This window comes from Canis lupus, chromosome 11 (assembly GCF_048164855.1).
Source record: "Canis lupus baileyi chromosome 11, mCanLup2.hap1, whole genome shotgun sequence".
NCBI lineage: Eukaryota > Metazoa > Chordata > Mammalia > Carnivora > Canidae > Canis > Canis lupus.
This window is the reverse complement of record NC_132848.1, coordinates 53143435-53164592: the sequence shown is the minus strand read 5'-3', so window position 1 is coordinate 53164592 and position 21158 is coordinate 53143435. Positions and strand designations below refer to the sequence as shown.

Sequence of the window (21158 nt, the reverse complement as noted above, 5' to 3'; positions counted from 1 at the left end):
TCACAGCAGGCTGGGTGTCTGCTGGGGTTTCTGTTCTAGGCTGGCACAACCCCCGGAGAGGGACTGGCAGGATCCTATTCATGCCTGGGTGCCCTGCCCTGGCACAGGCTGAGAGGCGCAATAAACATTTGGTGAGTGAGTGAAAAATGTCCCTGAAACTGAAGCCAGGTTCTGGGCCATGCCAGAGTTTCTTACAGGCTCCCTGTAGGGCAAGAACGGTCCCAAAGAAAGTGCAGAACAGCTGCTTCTGGCTGAAAGGGAAGGGAGAGGTAGCAGCAACAGGAAAAAAATCCACAGCCAGGCCCAGGCTTCCTGCGAAGTGCAGGATCTCCACTGAAGCGCCACACTGACCCAGGCCCCTGGCAGGACCTTGGGAAGGGTATCGGGCTGAGCCAAAAGGACAAGGTATCTCAGGGATCAGCCCTGCTGGGCTCGTCGCACTCAGTTCCCAGGGCTCAGGGCAGTAGAGCCTCGTGTGCCCATTACAGGAGCAGGAGGGGCTGGAGGGGCTCAGGCCTTGGCCCTAGCACAGGCTGTGGGCACTGGGAGGATGAGCTGAGTCACAGATTTGAGCCCTGGAAGCTTTAGGACAGCCACCTTCCTTCACTACAGGAGCCAGGCTGGTTGCACCATGACCCCTGTCCTCTCACCCATAACCACTTTGCCAAGGAAACCCACCATTCTCTTGATGCTGGACTGCTCCGCTGGGCCACGAAACTAGGGCACCCGACACAGGTCAGGACGCAGCAGAGCACAGATGTGAATCCGACTCTAAGAGGATTTGTTTCTGGTTGACTTAAAGAGCGAATAACAACCATCCAAATGCCCGTTTGGGATTTATACAAAAAGGGCTCTCATTATGTTTCAACTCTGCATTTAGGTTTACCAGCCTTTAAAAATAAAGCAAAAACCGAAGTATTAATTACAAAGGTGTTTTTCTCTATTTCTCTTCAAAGCATATACCTTGAAGGTTAGAAACTGCTTAGCATGTGGAAAGTAGTTATAAGCACCAATAAAAGAGTTCAAGAAACATGAATTTTGAACTTGGCTTAGCTTCTAAGTAATTGTGGGGCTTTAAGTAAACTAATTACCCTCTTTGGGTCACAGTTTCATAATGATAAATGAAGGCAAATACTTTGTACTTCCACGGTTTGGTTATGCACATTAACGAGAATAGATACAGATATATAGAGATAGACAAATATACACTCATGTATAGGAAGTCCTCATAAGAAAAACTAAACTAGGGACGCCTGGGTGGCTCAGTGGTTTAGCACCGCCTTCAGCCCACAGCGTGATCCTGGAGACCCGGGATCGAGTCCCACGTCAGGCTCCCTGCATGGAGCCTGTTTCTTCCTCTGCCTGTGTCTCTGCCTCTCTCTCTCTCTCTGTCTCTCATGAATAAATAAAATTTTTAAAAAATTTAAAAAAGAAAAACTAAACTATAAATATGTTAGAGATTTTCTTATGTTCAGTAGGTACTTACTGGTACCCGCTGGATAAATGGCCAATAACCCCAAGATTGTAACAAGACTCACATTTGGTGAGAGCACTTCCTCTCCACACCGCAGAATCCCCACTGGCGTATGTACCAGATCTTAGAAGGCCATCTCCGCAGGAACCGGAGCCCACCTCACCCACATCTCAACAACCAACTCTCCACGCTTGCATGCTTCCTTCCCATCTGGCCTATATTCCAGCCTGCTGGAGCTAGCCAGATTTCCAGGGTCAGAGTCTGCCCCACTGCCCCTACCCTAGCCACCTGGCCCAGCTCCCATCTCCAATCATGGCATGAGGCTGTTCCTTGGGCCAACCTCCAAACCCAGAACCCTAGGGCTGCACTCTAGGTCTCCACTGCCTTTCACAACAGAGGGAAACAACTCATTTCCTTTCCCTAGTTTTCATGGAGCACAGCCACACGGAAAATTTGTGGACCAGGAGCCAGTGTCTGCCCAGGGCCTCCTCCACCCACCTCAGGCCTAGACACCACCCAAGACCCTCCCCTGCAAAATGAGGCTCACATGAGCTCCTCCATCTCAAAGGGCTTTGGGGAGCATCATATAAGGAAGGTGAAGGACTCAGGGGCAGCCCGGGTGGCTCAGCAGTTTAGCACCACCTTCAGCCCAGGGCCTGATCCTGGACCGCCGGGATGGCGTCCTCATCAGGCTCCCTGCATAGAGCCTGCTTCTCCCTCTGCCTGTGTCCCTGCCTCTCTCTCTCTGTCTCTCATGAACAAATAAATAAAATCTATAAATAAATAAATAAATAAATAAATAAATAAATAAATAAATAAATTGAAGGACTCAGAAGTTTCTTCAAAAAATATGAAGCACTCTGTAAATTCTTTTGCTCTTTTTTTTTTTTTTTTTTTTTTTATTCTTTTGCTCTTTACTTTGTATACTTCAGTGTGATCTCCGACTGAGTCTCTAGAGGACTGGGACTGTTCCCCGAGTAAACTCTTTTGGTACAATGAGCACACACAGAGCAAAGCTTGATGCTCTCTGCAACTCTAGTGCCATGAGCAAATGCAGCATGAGCTCCAGGCCACGGGCTGGGCCGGAAGTCAGGAAACCAGGTTCCGGCCTCTTTGGCCCTGCCAGTAAAATTAAGCGCATTACTTAACCTCACTGGGCATTTTTCTTCAGATGCACAATGGAACTGACAGGCCACCCGCATTCCTATTCACCAGGATGCCAAGAAGGCAAAGAATTTGCAAAGAAAAACACTGCACAAATTGAAATGCTGTATTCAGCGGGCATGGAGGGTTGAGAGAGAAGAGATGGGAAAGAAACATGGAACAAATAATAGAGCAAGAAGACATTTGGGGTGAAATGTGAGGCACTTGAGGAGGCCCAGACGGAATGCCATGGAAGTTCCTAGTACAGAAGAGATGCCCCAAACCTAAGAGTCAGTGTCTGGATTAGAAGACCCACCACAGAGACATGTGAAATTCAACTCAGCAGAGAAAAGTGGATAGAAAGAAACAAAGTCCATCTATCAGCTGGGGCAGCATGAGAGCTACCAGAAGCCACGGCTCACTGCTGCTTGCTTTCACAGTTCAGCTCAGAGTAAGGAGAGATATGAGGTATTAATAGGCCACTTCCTACAAAAATTGTATAATGTCCTCAGAAAGGCACCAGCCAGGCCACATCCTGGCACATGATGTCCAATCCACAGTGCTCCACTTTAAGGGGGACATTCAAAGACTGAGTAAAGAATTCCCAAAGCCCGGTCACCAGGACAGTAGGGTGTGCTGAGACCACATCACAGAAGGATGGGCAATGAAATCTGAGAGTATATCCCCAAACAAGACTTGGGGAGGACATAAGGAGCAAAGGCTCTCTGAGAATCAGAAAAATACTTGGAACATCATCTGGTCCAACCTTCACAAGTGAGGAATCTCTAGCACAACATCTCTGCTGAGGAATTATCCAGCTGCTGCATGAACTCTTTCAGTTATGGAGACTGTATCACTTTATAAGCCAGTTCATCTCATTTGGACAGGATTAAACTCTTCTCCCTCCTATTAACCCCAAATTAACTTCCTCCTGGCTTCCAACTATGCTCTGCAGGGACACAGGCTACGTCTAAACACTTATTCACCTACCTGCTCTTTGGACAACTGGAGACAGCTCATGTCGATGACCTGCACTGGGTCTCCCCACAGACTTGCCCAGGAAGGGGATGCATCTTCAGCACACCCCTGAAAGCATGCTCTCAAACCCTCTTCATTGCTTCATGCCTGGTGACCTCTAGCCAGCTTTGACCTCAGACTGCTGTGGGATGCTGACTACTGCCCCTGCCTTGCTCAGAGCATCTCATCCTGGCCATAACCCCTACCTGTGTTTGCTTTCCAACTAGGTCTTGGCCTCCTCCTACCCCTTTGGGCAAACTCTGGTCCCAGATGGTCCTGGTTCTGCTCTGCCCACTGCTAAGGGCTTGTCATAAACAATATTCCACAATGAGACCAAAAAATAAGATTCCTGAATTCATGCCACTTCACAGAAAGCAGCTGGTCGTTTGACTTTCAGCCTTTTAAAAAAGATTGAATCTAGAATGTTCGGTAGGCATTAAATATATTTTCTAACACCTCATTTGACAGATGGGGAAACAGAGGTTCAAAGGGCAAAAGGATTCACTCAGGTAACACAGCCAGGAAGAGGAACTCTAATCTTTGATTGTTTAGTCCCACATTCTTTCTACTGCAGTCAAGAGGAAGTGAAGTTATCTTGTGGCTCTCAGTACATTTTGGGGGAAATTTTTTGTAGTTTGTGGATATGTGCATTCATTCTTTCTTTGACTCAACAGACATTCACTAAGCACCTACTATGTGCTTTGTAAATATTCTCAGTGAGATTTGAAGTAAGCTTCCCATTGGGATTGGGTGTGTAGGGATTTAATTCATTCTTTCATGCATATATACATTCACTCAACAATGATGGCTGAGCATCCTTAACACAGTCCTTTACCCCAGCGCACTCTCTGTCTAGCACAGACAATTCCCAAATGTTGTGTTAATGCAGGGTACTGTGGGGACCCAGAGCCAGATGCTTAGTTAAGATCGGGGAGAGCGATGGTAGTAAGCACACGTAATGGGTGCGTATGTCCACACAGTGGACGGATGAAGCCACCAGTCCTGATAGTTGGAAAAGGCCTCAGAAAGAGCAGGCTTCTAAGTTGAATCCTGAAGTTGATATGAATTGATTAGGTGGAGCAGACTGGAGAGGTGAGTGTGTGCGCACAGACAGGGGAGCAGAGGAGAAACTGATTCTGCAAGAAGATGGGCCCAGCTGGTGCCAGGACTTACCTTAGTGCTGCTGTCAAAGAGGCGGATAGAGAAGTCAGGTGCAGAAATCCTTCTGTATCATGCCAAGGAGTTTCGTTTTATCCTAAAGGCCATAGGATGTGATGAATGAATTTAGAGAAAGGAAACAGGATTAGATCAGAATTTTAGAAAAGCTTTGACACTGAAGGATGGACTGGAAGGTGGTGATACTGGAGGCAGGGAACCAGATAGGAGGCGAGAGTCGGAATGCAAGAAAGAAACCAGGGTTGAACCTCATAGCTCCTGCCTGCACACACTTGGTTGTTGTTGCTATTTTAAGATTTTACTTATTTATTCATGAGAGACAGAGAGAGGAGCAGAGACACAGGCAGAGAGAGAAACAGGCTCCATGCAGGGAGCCCGATGTGGGACTCGATCCCAGGACCCTAGGATCACACCCTGGGCCGAAGGCAGGTGTTAAACCACTGAGCCACCCAGGAGTCCCCACACACTGGTTTTAAATTCTGAAATACAAAAGGCGAGAAGAGATGTGCTCATGTACATCTCTCATGGCCCGGGGGCAAGTTCCCAGAGCTTTGCAGAACTACATCATCATCGTCATCTCCACTGTGACCTGGTGGCAACAGGAACGTGATGTCAGCTGTTGCGGCATGACCAGTCGCGATGTGCAGGGGCTTCAAACAGAGCAGCTGCTCAGTAAGTGGTGGCTGCATGCATGACCGACATATACATCAAAGGGGTGTGAGTGGAGAAATGCTAAACACGGTAAGATCAGGGGCTCAGAAGTACAGAGAAGTCAAGTCCAAGCAAGTCAACAAGTCAAAAACAAGACGAACAGAAAAGTTCTAAGAGGTAAGTTGTTTAAAAAACACAACAATAAAAAACTGTTTTCCCAAGAATGGAAGGCAAAGAGCTCACAAACTAGGACACCCATAAAGGAGCCAGCACCTGTCTCAGGTGGTGCGATTCCAATGTCTCCTGTCTCTGGAGGCAGAGAGCCAGAGCCGTCGGGCCTGCCCATGCAGTGCTCTCCTGGGAATCCGGGAAGGCGCCCCCTCCGGGGGACGGGCAGGAGGCAGGCCACAAGGGCTGGTGTTGACAGCGCGGTGCCCGCCAGCGGCTGGCTAACGCCCATTGCGCCTGTGGATGGGCACGTGTGAGCAGTTCAGTAGAACATCTGGAGGAGAGGGGACTGTGTGGGTGGGAAGCAGGCAGATCCTGACAAGCACAGGGCTGCTGAAAGCTGGGTAACCCGCATCACGTGTGCCAGGATGCCATTCCCACCGGGAGTTCATAGTCAAAGAATGATAAGAAGGATGAGATCGAAAGCCTGAAATAACCAGTTCTTCCTTTATGGGGGAAAAAAGCTCACCCAGGCAAGTCTGAACCTCCCTGGAACTGGAAGATTCTGACATTATCACCCAGTTCCCAGGAATGCCTGATCACTTTTTTTACCCTTCAGGTAATTTTCTGAAAATCAGGGGCACCTGGTAAGTAGCCACTATGGTACTTACACTGACCCCAACCAGGCACCTTCCACTGAAGCCATGACTGGCAGCCTCCACAGGGATTTTCACAAAATTTATGAGGTTCTGCTTCAAGCTACAAACAAGCAACAGGCCTGGAGCTGCACTAGGGGAGGTTCTCAGTTGTAGAGACGTGAGAGTCGGGGATCCCCGGGTGGCTCAGTGCCTACCTTGGGCCCAAGGCATGATCCTGGAGTCCTGGGATCGAGTCCCACGTTGGGCTCCCAGCAGGGAGCCTGCTTCTCCCTCTGCCTGTGTCTCTGCCTCTCTCTCTCTGTGTCTCTCATGAATAAATAAATAAAATCTTTAAAATAAAATAAAGACGTGAGAGTCAAACATTAAGGTGTTTTTTTTTTTTTTTTTTTTTTTTTTAATGATAGTCACAGAGAGAGAGAGAGAGAGAGAGAGAGAGAGAGAGAGGCAGAGACACAGAGGCAGAGGGAGAAGCAGGCTCCATGCACCGGGAGCCCGACGTGGGATTCAATCCTGGATCTCCAGGATCGCGCCCTGGGCCAAAGGCAGGCGCCAAACCGCTGCGCCACCCAGGGATCCCCATTATGGTGGTATTAATGCTAAACTGAGGCCAACAAAAGTAAGGTTTGTAGCATCCAGATTGGCCCTGAGTACTAGTTACCGTGAGCTAGCGAAGAACACTTCCCAAGGGATGAACAGAGGCCGGTGTGACAGTCTTGCCTGAATTTCTGGGCCATGGGTGTTTTTTTTTTCTTTTTCTTTTTTTGCCATGGGTGTTTTAAATTAGATTCTCAATGTTGCTTCCATCAAACTCTTGGCTTAGCTCTGCAATGGAAAAGTTACATTTGTGCTCCAGACATTTATATGGAGGCACATCCCCCATAACTCCAATTATGTTTTGTTTTCATGATGCTCTTTTCATGTACGTAAGAACAGTCATAGCTATCATCATTCTTTCTGATAAGATGTTTGCAAAAAAACTTCTGGGCCAAGTACAGACTCCACTGGGCCCAGAGAAATGATGTTGTAAAATAGGCAGATTTTGGTCTCGTGAAACTGTCAAGGGATACCTTCGGTTCTTCTGCTCTTCTGCTCCACTATGGCTGCCTCTTCTTCGTCAATTCCCCATCGCCAATGACCCTATCCCTCCAGGGAAAACCTAGTTCTCAGAAGTTTGTTATTCACTTCTTTTATACTCGTGGGGTCTTTGCATTTAAAATGTTATCTTCAATAAGGAAATGAAGAGTTTTTATCTTCAGAAGGACAGGAACACCAATAAAGTAAAGAGAGATACTGTGGTTAAGAGGGGCAAGGTTCTTAAGTAACAACATGGTTATTCAACAGTAAGATCTATCAACAGGCTTGGGAGGGCACCTAAGAGCTGTTGCTACAGAAGCAAAATCAAAATGGTGATTCAAAGTATTAAAGACATTCATCCATGAGAAATCTGCATTGATTACCAAGAAAACAGAAGTTATTAGGAGGTATACCCATGGTCTCTCCCAAGATGTCTTTCTGATTAGTCTGAAGAACAATCTTGATTTGAAACAGAGCAAGGGAGGGGACGTGACAGGAGACCACCACCTGTGAGCTTCAATATATGTCAACCTCTTGGTCCCCATTATTTCCTGTTTTCTCGTTGAATCTTCAGAACTTTTTTTTTTTTTTGAGATTTTATTTATTTATTCAGGAGAGACATAGAGAGAGAGTTAGAGACATAGAGAAAAGAGGGAAAGGCAGGCTCCCTGCAGGGAGCCCAATGGGGAACTCAATCCCTGGACACCGGGATCACAACCTGAGCCAAAGGCAGACACTCAACCACTAAGTGACTCAGGTGCCCCTTCAGAATAACTTTTTTTTTTTAAAGATTTTTTATTTATTAGAGACACAGAGAGAGAAGGAGGGAAAGAGAGAGAAAAACAGGCAGAGGGAGAGGCAGGCCCCATGCAGGGAGCCCGACACGGGACTCCATCCAGGGTCTCCAGGATCACACCCTGAGCGGAAGGCGGCACTAAACCGCTGAGCCACCAGGGCTGCCCCAGAATAACTTTTTAAGGCAAGTCCTGTTATCACTGTTTTGTAGAGAAGGAAACTTAGCCTCAGATATGTTAAGGAACTTGCCTGAGGCTACTGCTGTTGGTCTGAAAGTTTATGTCCCCCACAAAATTCATATGTTGAAATCCTGGCCACCAAGGTGATGGTATCTGAAGATGGAGCCTTTGAGAGGTAACTGGGTCATGAAGGTGGAATTTTCTTGAATGGATTCAGTGCCTTAAAAATAAAGGCTCCCTCACCCCTCCTACCATGTGAGGACATAGTAAGAAGATAGCTGTCTGCACCCCATGGTTCACCAGAACCATGCTGGCCCCTTCACCTTGGACTGCTAATCTTCAGAATCGTGGGAAATTGACTTTTGTTGTTTATAAGTCACCTTGCCTATAGAACTTGGTTAAAGCAGCCCAAACACACTAAGATAGCCATGCAGCTAGTTAGTGGCAAAGCTTAAACTCAAACCCAGATCTGCCTGACTCCAAAGTCTATTTCTTCTCCATTATCACATAGGGCTGATGTGGGGACCAGATAAGTCCAAAAATGTTTGCTGATTTGTTTCCTTAAATGAATAGGCTTTGTTGGGAGGGTATGGGGAAGATATGCTTATATAGATATTTCCTTAATATTTCCTTTTAATAGGCTCTGCTGATATCAAACAACATTCCCGGAGATGCTGCCAGCCACACATAAAGAATCAACCCTTCAGTAGAAATCTGTCTGCACTGTGAGAGACACAAGTAAATCCACATGTCCAGGAGAGGAAGAATATCATCTCGATAACCAAAAAGAACAGGAACCTCTCCACAAAGCCTTTTCTTTCACATGAATGTGAGTTAGGATGCTGGTTGGTCAGCTATCAATGTTACTACTATTGAACATTGTACTAGAAGGTCTACCCAATGCAATAAGACAAGAAAAAGATCATAAGGAGTCATAAGAAATTGAAAGGAAAAGACAAATTTGTATTGTTTTGTGGTTGTCTACCTTGAAAACTCAAATATATCTATATCTAAGAGTCTTCTTAGAACTAATAAAAGAAGTCAGCTGGGATGCTAGATACAAGATCAAAATCCCAAAATAAGAAATGTTTCCATGGGCAAGCAAATGGCCAACTTGAAAATAAGAAAAAGATATCATAAAAAAAGAAAAGGAAAAAGATATCCTCTAAAATATCAACAAAACCCATAGAAAAAGTCGTGTAAGCCATTTATAGGGAAAAATTACCAGTCACCATCCACCTGAATAAAAGGAGATGGGAAGACCTAATATTGTAAAGGTATCAGTTCCTTGGGATATAATGTGAATGCAATTTCAATTAAAAAAAAAAATCCCAACATGATTTTGTCTTTACGTGCAACTAGACAAACTAACATTTTTATGAACTAGGAAAATCCAAGGAAGCCAAGAAATTATGAAAAAAATATAAAAGCAATTGTAAGAGCTAGCAATTAACGGGTGCTTCCTTGTATGGCAGGCACTTTTCTAACATTTTGTATACATTATCTTTTCACAATTATCCTTGAAGTGGATATCATTATCTATTTTTTAGACAAGGAGACTGAGAGAAATCAGGTAACTTGCCCAAGGTTACTTGGTACCCTTAGGAATAGCAACAGATGCAAGACAATGGAGTAATATCTTCCAAGTACTCAGGGGAAATCATTGTAAGTCTAAAAAATTCTACACTCAAACTCTCCTTTGTAAGAGCAAAATAAAGACATTTTCAGGAATATCAATACTTTCAAGTTTACCAAAGCCCTTTTATGAAAGAACTAAATTCACATGAGAAAAATGAACTCGGAAGAAATGGGGCATCAAAGTAGCAGTCTCCAAAATGCATTGAATAAATAAAACAAAACAGTGTACAGGGAAACCTGTTTTAATTGCACTTTGCAGATAACTGCATTCTTTACAAATTGAAGGCCTGCAGCAATCCTGCATAAAACAAGTCTATCGGCACCATTTTTGCAACATTTGCTTATATGTCCTTGTGTCACATTTTGGTAATTCTCACAATATTTCAAACTTTTTCATTATTATTTTTTTAAAGATTTATTCATTTATTTGAGAGAGTGAGGGGAGGGGCAGAGGGAGAGAATTTTCAAGCAGACTCCCTGCTGAGCAGAGAGACAGATTTGGGGCTCAATCCCACAACTCATGAGATCATGACCTGACCGGAAACTAAGAGTTGGATGTTAAACTGACTGAGTCACCCAGGCACCCCTCAAAATTTTTCATGATTATTATATTTGTTATGGTGATCTGTGATTAGTGATTACTACTCACTGAAAGCTCAAATGATAGCATTTTTTAGCAATAAAGTATTTTCTTTTTTTTTTTTTTTAATTTTTATTTATTTATGATAGTCACAGAGAGAGAGGCAGAGACACAGGCAGAGGGAGAAGCAGGCTCCATGCACCCGGAGCCCGATGTGGGATTCGATCCCGGGTCTCCAGGATTGTGCCCTGGGCCAAAGGCAGGCGCCAAACTGCTGCGCCACCCAGGGATCGCAAGTATTTTCTTAATTTAAGGTATGTACATTTTTTTTAGACATAATCGTATTGCATACTTAATATAATGTAAACACAACTTTTTTATGCACTGGAAAGCCAAAAAATTCATCTGGATCCCTTTATTGTAATATTCACTTTTTTAAAAAATATTTTATTTATTTATTTTGAGAGAGAGGAGATTGACCATGGGGATTAGGGCAGAGAGAGAAGAGAATCTTAAGGAGATTCCACACTGAGCGCAGAGCCCAGTGTGGGGCTGGATCCTAGAATCCCGAGATCAGAAACTGAGCCAAAGCCACATGTCAGACCCTTAACCAACTGAGCCAACCAGGCGCCCCTCCAATACTCCCTTTACTGCAAGTGGTCCAGAACCAAATCTACAATATCTCTGAGGGGTGCTATAAAGTAGTTAAGAAAAGTGGGACTGAAGGAAAAATATAGGCAGAAAATACAAGGTATCTAATAACACCTTATATACATGCTAAAGCATGTATATAAGCCACTAAGTTGGCTTTGTGCTTCCTGTGGGCCAAATAAGAAACAGGAAATGTCAATGAAAGTACTCACAGCATCCACAAAACAAAACAGCCAAATTGCTCACAAGAACCATTCCTGACCCTGAGACCTTAAAGACCTTTCCCACATAATTAAGTGGATACAAACAAGATCTAAGACATTGGTCCAAGTAAAATAATTTGAGAAAGAAGTCCCTGACTCTTACAATTGTTTTTTTCAACAACATGATTTAGAAGCATCAGCCTTCCAGAATCTCTTCCTTGAAGAATATAAGAGATAAAGTCTCCTACTTAAGGTGTATTATTTGAATGTGTTTAAAAAAAAAAAAAAAAAAAAGCCCAGGCTTCTGGGGATCTTTAGGTGTTTTCCAGGAGGAGAATGGATAAGGTGACCTCTGGCTGCCCGTGAGGGTACCTGGTGGTTTAGGATGTGGGCCTTTTTTCCCAGACTGCCCCAGAATCCCTCACACTAAATATTGCCACCTCCACTAAATCAATTCATTTTGCCAATGCATGGGATCACTCACATAGCCAGGCTTCCAAAAAATAATTTATGATTGTGTTTTCAAAGTAATAAGCATCAAGAGGGAATAAGCTGTTCTCTCCCTTTCCTGTTCCATGGTAAATCTCTGACCTACCCACCCTGAGATTCCATGTAATACAGAGGTCGATGGGAGCCTGGAAGATTTCCCTGGGTCTTCTTATGCCTCACACTTCCCAGACAATGCCAAGAGCAATGAAAGCCCATACTGGCAGGGCTCTGAAGACATAAATTGCTTTAACTACTTTAAAAATCCTGCCTTCTACCAGGACTGCCCTAGGATCCCATGGAGTTCCTGAACTCTAGGCTGCCTGGGAAGCTTCTGATGAATTCAGGAGACCTTTTGTGGGTACAGCGGGCTCCCAAGGGAAGATGAGCTACCTCTGGCTAAGTCTAGAGCAATTTCCAAGGACTTCCGAAGAGAAGTGACAATGAGAGACAGAAGAGATGGAAGACAGACATTTTATAATTAACTAAAATATCAGTTCTTAGTAAAAGTACAAAATACTTTGCCTTCCCTTTTCTATATATTTTTTCCTTATAATTAAAATAATATGAAGAATATATTGCTGGACGATGGTACACAGTAGTGATTGAGATGTACAGACTTTGGGCACTGACCTGAATCCAAGATCTGATTCTAGCACATCGTGGCTATGCAATGCTGACAAGTTACCCCTCTGATTTTAGTCACATGAGAATAATAGTTTCATGAGAATAATAACAGTACTTACCTCACAGAGTTTTGAAATGAAACACCATATGCAAGTGCTTTGTACTCAATAAATGTCTGCTATTACCACTGAAAAAAAATTTTTTTGACAAATACTGCCAAGCACAAAAAAAACTCAAAAACACCTATAATCCCACCATCCACTTAGATGTATATAATCCCAATATTTTCTGGATATATTTTCAAAGAGTGAGAGTACAGTGCTTTCTATTCCATAACTTGCTTTTAAAACTTCACAACACACCCTAAGGATGTTCTGTGTAATTCTGTATTCTTATACGGTATGATTTTGAAAGGCCACATCGTTTGGGTTATTTTACTTCTTAACAATCCCTGCCCTCCTTCTGCTCTGCAGACCCCACACTTCATGTACTTCCAACCCATCCGACCCTCCAGCTGATAACTGGCTGCTTTCTATTGGCTAATTGGGGATGCAGTTTCTTCTTGCCATCCAGACTAACTGCTTCTTAGCCTCCACTGGACTGGCCTTCACTATGTCCCCATCATGCAGGACAGCCTGTCCGGCTGCACAGCCAACACTTGTGACAGATGACGAACCACCCAGTTCAGGATTGCATGAAGTGGCACGAAAGCTTAATAAGGCAGAAAGGCAATTTCTCTCCCAACAGCATAAGGCTGACTTCTAAAGCAGTAAACACACTATTAAAAATTCTCAGGAAGAGGAAGAAACAAAAGATTTTTATCTGAGTGCATTGTTTTTCTAACTAACAGGGACAAACAAGTTCAAGACTTACAGGCTTTCTACTTGAATGGGAGTTAACAACACTTCTTATCAGTGACATTTTGAGACCACAGTAAAACCTTACTGATTCAAACTAATGGGGAACTGTCAAGCTGAATTAGTGGAGAAAATGAATTACATCCTTTTTAAAGTAAATTCCTGTATTTCCAATGAATTCTTTTTTTTTTTTTTTTTTTTAAGAAATCTATTTCCAGAGCACATGGGTGACTCCCTTGGTTAAGCTGCTGACTGCAGTTCAGGTCAGGATCTTGGGTCCTGGGATGGATCACCCCCCCCCCCCAAGTCAAGTCCGGCTACTCAGTGAGGAGTCTGTTTGTCCCTCTCAGTGGGGAGTCTCTTTGTTCCTCTCTTCCTTCCGCACCTTCCAGGCCCGTGCTTGCATTCTCTCTCTCTTTCAAATAAATAAATAAAAATCTTAAAACAAACAAACAAACAAAAAAACAACTCTATTTCCAAATGGTTCAATCCCTTGACCTGTTTTGACAGGTCAGCACCTGCTCAGCACCTGACCTTAATACATTTGTTACAACCATATGTAGTGTTCACACAGAAAAGGGGAATGCCTCCAGTTCTTGAAAAGAGCTTTCTCCCTGAAAACAATAAAAGTTCAACACCCCCTGTGGTTCTGCTCACACAGCTCACTCCTCAGGAAAGATTGTTCTTCCTCCAAGTCATGTGGACACAAACCCCAGCCGGGCTCCCTCCCACCTCCCTCCAGTTCTGAGTGGGCAGAGGCTGGCCTTACCAACCCAGATCGGTCCCTAAAACCAAACCCAACCAAACCCCTCCAGATGCCAGGCTTGATGGGTCCAGACCCATCCGAGAATTAACGAGCTCCTCCCTCCTCAGCACCCAGAGGACGAAGCCTGCCACGGAAACACTGATTCAACCCGAAAGAGACCAGACATAAAACCGCACAAATGAACTAAACATTCGCCACCCAGTCGGAGGCAAGCTAGAGCAGCAGCCTCCAAGCGAGGCTGTTTTCCCCTCTGTGGTCCTGCTCATTTCAGCTCTTGCGCAGCCTGGGGGGGGGGGGGGGGGCTGGGGAGCCCGCGGGGGCGCCCGGAGGGCGGGTCACACCTGGGGCTGGGGGAGGCCCCGCGGCGGGGCGGGGGCAGCCTGACCGGGAGCCCTCGGACCCCCACCTCCCGACGACAGCTGAGCGGGGAACGAAGCACTTCTGCAGAGATCAGGTTCTGCTCCGGATTTTTCGCAAGCATCTTTTTTACCTCCTTTCTTTTCTATTGTTTTTTCCCGGCTTTTAATTTTTTTCGGAATTAAAAAGACTAATTACATGAAGTCACATTATTCAGGAAGGAGAGTTGGAAAAGCAAAAAAAGGGGGGGGGGAGGGGAGGCAAACCTGTCCAACCAACCGAATAGTAAAATCCTAAGGAGGGAACGTACGTTCGTCTCCCCCGGGACCCCCAGGACGCGCGTGAGCCCGTGAGCCCGGGGCACCCAGCAGCACACCCGGGGACGGAGCGAGGCCCCTGCGGCCCCGCGACCCGGGTCCCGGCCGCCGGCGCTGGAGGGGGCCCCACAGCCCCGAGGGAGGGGCCTCTGGGGTCGGGGAGTGCTACGAGCCCCGGCCCCCGCCTCGGAAGGGCGCTGGGTTCTTTTCTCTGCTGTTGGAGTTTTGCGCGTCTTTAGGGCCGGCCCGGGTCCCGGCGCCCCCAGGGACCGAGTGCAGGGCGAAGGCCGGTGGGGCCCGCCCGGGGCACCCCGGGGCGGCGGGGGCGGGGGACGGCGGTGGGGACCCGCGCGGGGCGCCGGCGAGCCCGGAGATGCCCGCGAGCCGGGGGCGCCCGAGTTCCCCGCCGCAAACTTTCCCAGCCGAGGGGGTGGCCCGCCCCGGACAGGGGGATCCCCAAGCCTCCCCGACCGTCCCCTGGGGCCAGCCACTCACCGGCAGCGCTGCTGGGGCTCCGACTCCGGCCGCCGCCATCCACACCGGAGGAGGAGCAGGGGGAGGGGAGGGGAGGGGAGGGGGGAGGGGAGGGCCCGGAGCCGCCGCAGCCGCGGGGCGGGGAGGGGGCGGCCACTCCGCGGAGACTCCGGGCCCCGCCCCGCCCCGCCCCCCGCCGGCCCCCCTTCTCTCCTCACTCCCTCTTTCCCCGCCCGGGATCCCCCCAAAGTCCTTCTGGTGTCCGATTCTCCATTCTCTTCCCTCCGGGGCATCTTCCTTCCCCTGAGTCTCTGGCCTCCAAGGGGGCAAGAGCATGCTCCCTCCAACAGAAGTTGGAGACGGAGTAGGTCAGCGGCAGCAGAGGAGTGTAGGACGCCCCCCTGAAGCAGAAGGCTGGGACCCTAGGCAGCCAACCTGCACTTTCTGGGCCTTTGTCACCATCTCTGAGTGGTGGGATGATGGAGGCAGGGTGTCTTTGTGGTCATGCTTTCCACGTTGCTTCATCAAGGCTTTGTTTGGTTTTTCTCTTGTGATTTGGAAACTAAAGAATCATTTTTGAACCCCCTATTGAGTGCCTCCTCTTTTCCCTTCAGGTGAGGACCAGCCCTTGTCAGGGTAAGTGAAAGGTCCTGAGACAGGACCTCGGCTTGCTGGGTGAGTCAGTACCTAGGAGGAGGACACTGCACGGCTTGTGAGGGGTCAAGCTGTGTGGATGGGGCAGGAGGTAAATATTTACAGATGCCTCCTAGGAGCTGCCTGCAGAGTACAGAAGAGAAGGGGAGCTGTCCTCCCAAGGCCGGTTTGAGGGTGGCTTCTAGTCCCTATTCCATCACCTGCTAAGAGTTGACTCCAAGCAAGTCATTTGGCATCTCAGCCTCTTACACAAGTGAGGCTGCTTCACTGGGAATCAGTCAGAATGAAAGGAGTGCCTGTGCCTTTTATCCTGGAGGGACATCCAACCCCAGGATGGGAGGCCTGGACTGGGTTTGAACAGACTCAGTACGGGGAGGAAGGAGGACATTCCAGACCGTGGGCCTGGTGCTTTGGAGGCTGGAAAGACTGGAAAGCTTAGAGGAGGTGGGAAATGTTTGGATGGAAAGGTGAAACTGGCAGAAAAGAGGAAACCCTGAACATTTTTAACCAAAGGACTATTTTGATCCAGGTGGTGTCCTGTTCACTTTTGTATTCCCAGAGCCTGGCATACAATAGGTACCAGTAAATTCTGTGAACTCAAAATGGCCACTGAAGAATATTGACTCAACAGTCTGAAAGACAAACTATCTGGAAAGAAAGAGCTGAAGTCCAAGGACAGGACTTAGAAGGCACTAATGAACATGTATGTCAACCTGAAATGCTATGCCTGGATGGTAGAAAGGAAATGAGGGAATTCCGTTGACACTTCCTTGCCTTTGCATAGCAATGTGATTCTCTTTTAAATGCTTTCAGGTGTAGGCTTGTTTCTGACCTTGGATGGAGTTCCTTGGTGAAACAGAAAAGATATTCAGTATATTATTCAACCACCAGCCTGAAACTACATTCAGAGAGGGCACAGGCATGCCTGAAGTCATCACCAGGATGTATTTAGGATACTTGTATTCTCAGATAAAATTTCTAGTTTGTTTATGCTTAAAACACCCTCAGGGAACAGAAAAAGGGCCTGGGTCCTCCTCTTTTATTTCCTCCAGCTTCCATCTCACTGACCGTCAAGGGTTGAAGAAGGGCAAGAGAGAGAACAGTAAGTCAACTGACAGGTAGCTTCTCAGAGACTATTCTGTGGAACCAGACAGGTAATGGCCCCAAGTCAGCCTTCTGGTGAGGAGCCGAGAGAGGTGCAGAGTAAGCACTAATGAAGAAAGAAGCAGAGGAAGGGAGGAAAAAGGTGCCTTGACCCTGGGCATTCTGGCTGAAGCTCCAAACAACCTCCTCTGTACTGTGAGCGAGCCAGGAGGCCTTCTGGGGAGGCCGGCCCATCTCAGAAAATGCTCAGGTAACAACCTGAGAAAGGACTCCTACAGGAAACGATACCACACTTGACAAATGACAATCATCACTGCATTTAAATAGAATTATGAGGGCACCTTTTTAATTCTACCATCTTTGAGTAAGTAATACGGCTTTGAATAATAGTAGGTTGCCCACCTGGTGGAAAAAATCTCTTTGGAAACTTTGACACTCGATAGGACCTTCATTTTCTAAAGACCAAATATAGTTGGTAGAAAACCACTTATCTTCACAAGGGACTGTCCCTCCCTGTTCTGTGTGACTCAACGTTGCCCCAAAGATGGCCACTTTCACACATAGACTTCTTTCTTGTAACTCCACCACATCTTTCCAAAGACTCCCTTCTGGAAATGCCTCATTGTATCCAAATCTGGTGGTAAATAGCTCAGCCTGGCCTCAAGAGCTAAACTACCACAGCCTTCTATCACCAGCAGGGAGCCCATTTTACTCCACTTCCTGTTCTTTCCCTTGCTCTGCAGTAAGTAGACTCTCAGACTAACTCATTCTCCTTTTTATTAACAATTTTTCTTTTCCTGGCAGCCTTTTCACAGAAATCATTTAAAACTTCCATGCTGTTTAACAAAAGGTCCCCAAAGTGTCTGTAGATATGACCTGGTAGATTAAACTTGGAATTCTACAAAACTCAAATCAGCTGAAACAGTCAGGATCAATTAATATAAATTCAAACCGGTTTGCAGAAATGCCTGCAGGGGACATGGTTGGAAAAAGTGAGTACTTCAGATTTAGGACAAGCTTAGCCCTAAATGCTTGATAAAAACATTCCTCTCTAAAAACCATACAAATCTCTATTTATATTACAACATGCATTCAAGATAGAGGGAAGGCTTTTGGAAAACTATATTCAAAAAAATATTACCAAGTGGATGGCTTCAACAAAAGTGAAAATGAAATAGGGGAAAAAATATCACCATTTTACATACATGATGCATTCTGACCTGATGTCTGAACAACACACTATTTTTAAACAACTTTTTCCATGAGGAGACCTGAATACTCTTTGGATAATTTCTAGAGATAAACAAATCTTCATTGTCAATCAAAATCAATGATAATCACAGGGTTGGTCACTTACTTCAGAATGGCCCAAGGTTGGCTCTCCTTTGTTCTGGATATGGGACACTCTTAGCTGCAACTTGAGCTACAGGTGGCCAGTGCCTGCTTCCTCAAATGTTTCCAATTATTATTTACTGGCTGCCTGCTACAAAACCTTCTGCTGGGCACAGTGGGAAAGCATGGATAAAAGCATGGTTCTTGCCTCATGGCATCTGTAGCTGCTCAGGAGACAGCACACATCATGATGACTGCATGAGCTATGTTGATAGTTTAACAGAAGAGGTGTCCTGAAGAAATAAGAGAAAGCTGAAGAAGAGGGTGAATATTCCTTAGCATCTGAGCAAGCCATGAGTGACATTTTGTTCTTTGTTAGTTAACTGAACTGTGTGGTTTCTATTCTTGGACCTATGGTATGTCACTACTCAGCTATTCCACTGGTGTTTAGGGAGCAGGGAGGTTGAGTTCAGATTAAAGCTCCTGGTAAAACAAACAAAAAGGTTGGAAGTGGGGGAGGTGCCTTCGAGACCCTAGGCCCACAGACAAGACAGTAGCCCCCAGCCTGTTTCCACTCAGAGTCAAATCTTCTAATCCCCTCCTTATGAAAACAGTTATTTTGACGCTCAATAGCCTTTTCTTTCAAAGATTTGGAAGAGCTATAATGGGTTTTCCTGCCCTAATGCTCTGATTGCCGGTTAATTTCCTAATTTGGAGCTAATTACTAAACTGCTTAAAAATTTAAGGCACAGGCAACCATCTACTGACAAGCTTTCCATTTATCACCATGGTGTCTGAGGACATGGCCCTTAGCCGAGAACAGAAGCTTCCTCCTCTATCACAGAACAGACTCCTCCTTGTCAGGGTGGCTCTGCCAGATGGTTTCTTAGCCATCACCAACCAAGTTGCTCTCTTCATATGTTAAAGTTACAGAGGAGTCTGAAGCCTTTCAAGAGCTGGAAGCAGCTTCCAGGTTTAATGCTGCATAAAACAAAACTATAAACCGCACATTTTTCTGTCTGGGGATTTTTATTATAAAGAAGGCTTTAATTCATAGTCCTGTGGAAAGGGTTTTTTTTTCCCTCTGTTTTGCTGGCTCTCTTAGCTAACTGGCTCCTCATTCTACTTATTTTTTTCCTCACATTTTTATTCAGAAATAGTGTAGCTGAGTTTTTGTTTTGACGGATAATGAATTTGGAAAGTGGTCATGTTATTAAAAGTATGTTAGTTTAGGGGCACCCGGGTGGCTCAGCAGTTGAGAGTCTGCCTTCAGCTCAGGGCTTGATCCTGGAGTCCTGGGATCGAGTCCTGCATCAGGCTTCTTGTGGGGAGCCTGCTTCTCCTTCTGCTTATGTCTCTGCCTCTCTCTGTGTGTCTCAAGAATAAATAAAAAAAATCTTAAAAAAAATAACAAAAGGGCAAAACAAGACACAGGCTATTCATCAGTTTCTCAAGCTGTGCCCGGAGGATCTTAACCTGGCCCAGGCTGCACATGAGAACAGTGCCCCCTCAAGTTGTGTAGCCGGCTAACCAACCACTACCCTTTCCTATTAAAGAGCTTTTTTTTAATTTGGAATTTCATATAATCTCAATTTTAATGAAAACTATACATCTTTATGTATGCATGAAAAAAGAGCAAGAATAAATAATGTCAATAGCTGAATCTCTACTGAGAGATATACACTCCTCTTGATACTTTTCCTCATTTTCCAAATTCTCAACAAGCCTTTTTTCCTTTTTAGTTTCAATCCTACATGGACTTCAGGCAACCAAGTCTCGATTCTGTGCCTAGACTAGAATTGCCTCTCACTCTGCACTCCCCAGGTCCTGAGAGTCCTTGACAAGAAGAGGCACGTCTCTTGAGAGGTGGGCTATGGTGGTAAGGAGAGGGATAAGGCAGTCATGGGAAGGACTTCTCTGTCCCAAACCCTCCAAAAGAGGCCTAAAAACAGACCAGAAATGCCACGAGGACTGGCACTGTAACACTAAAGGCCTGGCAGGACCTGGAAAGCCTAGGTTTAGAAGGGAGCTCATCAGAATGGTTCTTCGGTCTTTTCCCACAGGGACTGGGGGCCTAGGCTCAGCTGCAGTGAAAAACAGCTGGTTCAGCTGTAAGAGAAGGGGAGATGACTAAATCACGAAAACAGAAAGGCTAAGGAGCCAAGCCTGGACAGGCTGAGCAGAATGGGACTGAGTTGATTCACTCAGAGGTCCCCAAACCAGGATCCCAACATTGTCCTCACTGTGAGGACCAGGCCTCTCTCTATAGCAGACAGCAGAGGCTATACAGGCTGAGGCCATAGAACTGGCCTTTGTGCTGAGCACAGAGGGAGCTGATGATGAGCTCTCAGGAAACCAGAATAAAGCACCTTGGAGGGGGACTAGCAACTGGCTAGATAGAGAGGAGGCTCAAAGCAGGTGGGGAGGTGGGGTTTTAGGAACACCTGAGCAAATCTGGGGACTTGCACATGGGGTGAAATGGGCTGGTACAAGCAGGTGAGAAGAGTGATATATTTAGGGAATGCTGGAGAAACAGCCCTGAGGTTTACACTGAAATGATACAATGTTGATGAACTAAACCAACAGGAGCCTGAGGTATGGTCGCAGGTGCCTGTTGAGGCAAAACTCAAAAGCTGTAATAAAGGATTAACCAGACAATTGTGACAATCTAGGGAATTAGAAAGGTTATATCTAAGCCAACTGGGATTTTGTAAATTTTGTAAAACATAGTTTAATAGGTTTCAGTTTCCCTTATCAAATTTTCATAGCCTGAAAG

General features: G+C 45.9%; 1 protein-coding gene across 3 annotated transcripts in view; it reads right to left on the bottom strand.

Annotated features, from left to right (window-relative positions):
* The window catches only part of STON1 (stonin 1), a 48812-nt gene extending 33428 nt beyond the window's left edge, over nucleotides 1-15384 (bottom strand). The window contains exons 1-2 of one of the 3 annotated variants that reach the window (XM_072768289.1): nucleotides 15314-15361; nucleotides 4808-4889 (exon numbers count right to left, since the gene is read on the bottom strand). The gene's annotated coding sequence lies outside the window, so the exon portion shown is untranslated. Of the gene's footprint in view, nucleotides 1-4807; nucleotides 4890-15313 lie in introns of all 3 variants that reach the window. The other 2 variants (XM_072768287.1, XM_072768288.1) reach the window with 2 other exon arrangements.
* Nucleotides 15385-21158: the final 5774 nt, after the last annotated feature.